Source organism: Lactuca saligna, chromosome 8 (genome assembly GCF_052625555.1).
Source record: "Lactuca saligna cultivar CGN05327 chromosome 8, ASM5262555v1, whole genome shotgun sequence".
NCBI lineage: Eukaryota > Viridiplantae > Streptophyta > Magnoliopsida > Asterales > Asteraceae > Lactuca > Lactuca saligna.
Window position 1 is genome coordinate 39,577,169 of NC_136424.1, and position 5,829 is coordinate 39,582,997.

The window sequence follows — 5,829 nt, forward strand, 5'->3', positions numbered from 1 at the left end:
TCAGAAATCATAGAAAAGAAGACGAAATCAGTTCTTCTGATGTCGAAGCGAAAAGAAGAAATGTATCGTTTAAATATGAATCGAATAAGAGGTAAGCTTGTTGTTTGTTTGCTAACGAAAGCTCACTCAAACGATAGCTGGCTATGGCATAGAAGGATCTCACACATTAACTTCAAAGACATCAACAAGTTTGTTCTTGGTGATCATGTGCGAGGGATTCCTCTCTTAAAATTCGATAAGGATCATTTATGTGCAACTTGTTAAATAGGGAAGAAGAGCAGAAAAAGTCATCCAATGTTAGTAAACACAAAAGTCATCGAACCTTTAGAACTTCTACATATAGACCTTGGTGGACCTTATGCAATTGAAAGTGTCGGTGGTAGTAAGTATATTCTTGTAATAGTTGATGATTTTTCACGTTTCACTTAGGTGTTCTTTCTTAAAAAGATATATGAAGCCACACCAAAACTCAAGGATTTCTAAAGCAAATTAAGCTTAAACTGTGAAAGCTGGTTCACAATGTTCGCAGCGACAATGGACTGGAATTCAAAAACCAAGAGTTTGAAGAATTTCTGGCTTAAACGGGAGTCTCACACAACTTTTCTGCTCCGTGCACTCCATAACAAAATGGTGTAGTTGAACTGAGGTAATTAGCGAATCTTCTGTAGGAGTCCTTACGAGATCTCAACAAAAAGTGAAACAAACTGCATTTTCTATTAGGGTCGAAGTTGTTGTAAGATGTCAAAAATGTAATGTTATTTTAGAAAGGCATTATATGTTGAAACTGAGTGTCTAGTCCTTTGTAATTTTTTGTATGCTTTAATGTTCTCCTATAAATAGGGGAGTTACTTAGAGTTAGATAAGAACTTTGGAGTCAATCTTGTCTAGTTTTCTCTGTGTAACCTATTGGATAAGGTGTCTAAGTCCATAACTTATTTGGTATATACTTGACCCGACCCGGCATGGTCCATTTGGGTTGCACATCACCCGAACTATTTATGGATAATTTTATGAGAGTTATACACATATGTTTATTAATATATTGTAAGTTATAATATATTAATATGAAGTTATTTAACTAGTCTTAGTCTTAAATTAATTATGAATTAATTTAGAGATTAAAAGGAAGACTAATTAAATTGTGGGCTATTGTTTTTATATGGTGTGGGCTAACACTCATTAGTTAATGGGCTAGGCTTATATGGAAGTCCATGGATGATCCATGAAGCTTTTAACCGATGGATCCTTGGAAAAGGAAAGGTCATGGGTTATTAGGGTTTCACCCTAACCATGCACACTATATAAACATGCTTATGTTGCATGAAATAGCCACTGACTAACGAACTAGTGTGTGCATTTGTGTGTGGCTGAATTTATAAGTGTGTATACACTCTCTCAAAGTTTCCCAAGTGTTTGTGGTGATTTGTGATTTCCATTTGAGGCATTCACACTATTGGTGCTTGGCTCTCAAACTCCAAGGAATCAAACTCATCAAAAGATATGTAATCTCATCTAATTCTTTTATGTTTAAAAGTTCCCCATGCCATGCTAGATAGGTTATGAACCTTGGAAAATTATTATTTTGCATGTATTTAGACAAACATAGATCCAAGGTTTATTAGGGTTGCATTCACACTTAGGAAGTGTTAGATTGCTCAAAACCCAACATAACCTTGAAGCATAATACGAGCTTAAACAAGATCTTATATACATTATGTGTTCATAATTCTCATTACTCTGATTTACTTTACATTTCTCGATTCAATACTTCATCAATTGGTATTAGAGTAGGAATCATATCTCTGCAATTTGATTTTCATTCTTAATCAAAAGGGTTTTGAATCAACTTTGGATTCAAAAGTCTCTGCACCTTTTTTATTGAAAATTGTTCTTGATCTACAGTTGTGATTCGATTCTGCAACTGATTTGTTGAATCGAGTGTTCTATTTGAAATTTCTGATCATTTCAGCAATTTGCTTTCAAAATCTCTTAAGTTTTTTTTGAAAAATTCATACGTACCTTAATGGATAATTTCAACTTGAACTCAATGACATCCTATTCTCATTAGCTAGGATCTTCAACGGAGATTCCTATGCTTATCCCTGAATACTATGTCAGTGGGTTGATCGCATGCAAGACTATTTGAATGGGATTGACGAGGAGCTTTGGGCTAGGCTTATATGGAAGTCCATGGATGATCCATGAAGCTTTTAACCGATGGATCCTTGGAAAAGGAAAGGTCATGGGTTATTAGGGTTTCACCCTAACCATGCACACTATATAAACATGCTTATGTTGCATGAAATAACAACTGACTAACGAACTAGTGTGTGTGTTTGTGTGTGGCCGAATTTATAAGTGTGTATACACTCTCTCAAAGTTTTCCAAGTGTTTGTGGTGATTTGTGATTTCCATTTGAGGCATTCACACTATTGGTGCTTGGCTCACAAACTCCAAGGAATCAAACTGTAACAACGTAAAATTTCCAATTTAATTTTTCGTTTTTAAACCACAAAATGTATATCATATCATAATCTTAAATCCATAACAACAATGTTTTCAAAACAAACCCCAAGATCTCTCTAACATGACTTCCATCGGTGTGGGTGTGTACAAGTCAAGCCGTCACCTTCCCACAGTCCTCGTTGGTACCTGAGACATCAAACACAACAACTGTAAGCATAAATGCTTAGTGAGTTCCCCAAAATACCACATATCACAAATACGCCACTCAAGGCTAAACCCGACCCTTCGGTCAAGATGTCTCAACGGGACCCTCCAGTCCTGCAGCTCGTCGGACCCTCCAGTCCAGTCATAGCTCATTGGGCCCTCTGGCCCGGTCTGAATCGTTGGACCCTCCAGCCCGGTCTATATAATCATACCGCATACAACTAACACATAGAACGAAATCTCTAATATAACACATAATCTCATACATAGCACATAAGACCCTCTGGTCAACTCGAAATACCACTCAAGGTAACGTATAGTGAGAAGACTCACCTCTCGTATCTCGGAATCACTAGCGCTCGATCTCCCGAGCTATCGTCCTCCTATAACACAAGCATAATTCTAATTAATACTACCTCGACTCTGGCTGACTAATACCACGAAGTCAAACCAGTCAACGATCAATGGTCAATGGTCAACCCGACTCGCCGAGTCTGGCGTGGACTCGCCGAGTCCCTACGGGAACCCGATCCCTCTGAGTCTCTTCCGACTCACCGAGTCACTCACCCAACTCGGATACTCACTCCCTGGTTCGAAGGTGCGGGACACCCGCCCGAACTCGTCGAGTCTCTCAATGGACTCGGCGAGTGCATTCCATGCACAACTCCAAACGACCTTATGAGGTCAGATCTGCTTTGCTAACCCTTAGATCCAGTCTCCTTAATCTTATTGACCATGTAAAGTCCAAGTCTTGGTGCTCATTAAGCATAAAATAGCTCATTAATGGTGTTTTAGCCTCAAATACATTGATCCCAAACCAAAACCTCCATGGATGCATATAAAGCTTGGGCAAAGAGGTGCTCTGGACCTCTATGGGTCCAGATGCAGAACCTTAACTCGCTAAGGGACCATGAGGGTACTAGATCTAGCCACAAATGGGTTCAAAAGCCCTAAATCTACATGAACATCACAATAACAGAGAATGATTCGGAAAGGTACCTCAGTTGTGATGTCCTGGACCTCAGTTCTTCAGGAATCCACCCCTCTCTTACTTCCTCTTGGCTAGATCTCCTGTTTCGTTGCTAGGCAATAACTCCAAGATCAACAATGGCTCCTTCCCTCACTTGAATCGCTCAAATGCTCTAGGGTCTCACTTTGGGGACTGATGAGCACAAATGACGGCCATAAGGCCCTTTAAATAGGCCCGAAACCCGAGAAATTAGGGTTTCATTAAACAGCGCAGACTCGCCGAGTCTACCAATGCGACTCGCTGAGTCCGGGAATTAATTCGGGTGAGAAATCGCGTCTCTACTCGGCGAGTCTACGCACCAACTCGCCGAGTTCTTCCACAAAACACAAAATAAAAAGAATAAATAATATACCTGAAATCCCGGATGTTACAATTCTCCCCCACTTGAATCCGACTTTGCCCTCGAAGTCTTATTCCTGAAATAGCTCCGGATGCTGCTCCCGCATCTCACGCTCTGGCTCCCAGGTCAACTCGGATCCCTTCCGATGTTTCCACTGAACCTGTACCAGAGGCACCTCCTTGTTCCTCATAACCTTGATCTTCTGATCCACAATCACAACTGGTCTCTCCGCGTAGTTCAGGCTCGCATCCACCTGAATGTCCTCTAATGGCACTACTGTCGACTCGTCGGCTATACACTTCCTCAACTGAGACACATGGAAGGTATTATGAATCTGCTCCAATTCCGTAGGTAGCTCCAAGCGATACGCTACCCTGCCCACCCTCGCGATCACTATAAACAGCCCAATATACCGGGGTCCTAACTTGCCCCTCCTCCTGAATCGGATCACTCCTTTCCAAGGAGATACCTTCAGGAGAACATAATCACCGACCTGGAACTCGAGATCGGATCGACTTCTATCCGCATCACTCTTCTAGCGGCTCTGAGCGGTCAATAATCTCTGCCTGACCTGTTGTATCTGCTCTGTCGTCTGAAGCACAATCTTTGTACTACCCATCACGTGTTGCCCCACCTCACCCCAGCAAATAGGGGTATGACACCTCCTCCCATAAAACATCTCAAAGGGTGGCATACCGGTGCTCGACAGATGGCTGTTGTTGTAGGAAAGCTCTGCCAAGGGCAAATACGTGTCACAACTCCCTCCGAAATCTAATATATATGCCCGAAGCATGTCCTCGAGCGTCTGAATCGTTCGCTCGCTCTGTAGTGTCCTCAAACATCACCATGGTAAACTCTACCTCATTTCTCATATCCCTCTTCGATACTGAACACCAGATCAGCTTTTGGCCCCACAGCTGAACCTCCAAAGGTCACACATATCATGATCCAAGATATCACACCAACTTCCTCCCTTTGAAAAATATTCCGGCCCAGTGACACGCAAGTCACTAAATTCTCTTCTCCTCATACGAAAAATACAATCCGATCGAAGATCGTATCAGCTCTGATCTCTGGAGTCTGCTGCGCATATCTCCTGCGCACCTTGTTGAATCTCTCGATAGAGACGGAGGCCCCAGTCTCGCCCCGGTTTAACCACTAGGCTCCATAAACTCAATATTAGGGCTACTCAAGCCTAAAACTCCTCTGTATTGTACACTGATCAAAGAACACTCAATCATCACACTCTCTTGCCGTCTAGTGAGTTCTATGGCTTCTTGCAATATCACGACATCCTCTGACTAGTGAGTACTACGATACCCCGTAGCACCACAACGCCAACTGACTAGTGAGTACTACGGCTCCCCGCACTACCACGACTCCCACTCTCTGACTTGTGAGTACTAAAGCTACCTATAGCATCACAACACTCTCTGACTGGCGAATACTACGGCTCCCGTAGTATCACGACTCTCTCTCTCTCTGACTTGTGAGTACTACGACTCCCCATAGCATCACAACACCCTCCGATTAGTGAACACTACGGCTCCCCGTAGCTTCACCCTATACCCTCATTCTCATTACAACGCCACACTATGCTCACTAACTCATGCACCGAAGACTATCATAGATAGTTACACACTTGCCCCAATATGCATCACAGACTCTAGCGGCAACCACTATAACACAGAACCTACCTCTGCGGAGATCCACTTCCTTAAATAATCCCTCTTGATGACAATACGCGAAGGGCTCCCACTGGAACCCTAGATACATGATACATCACTAG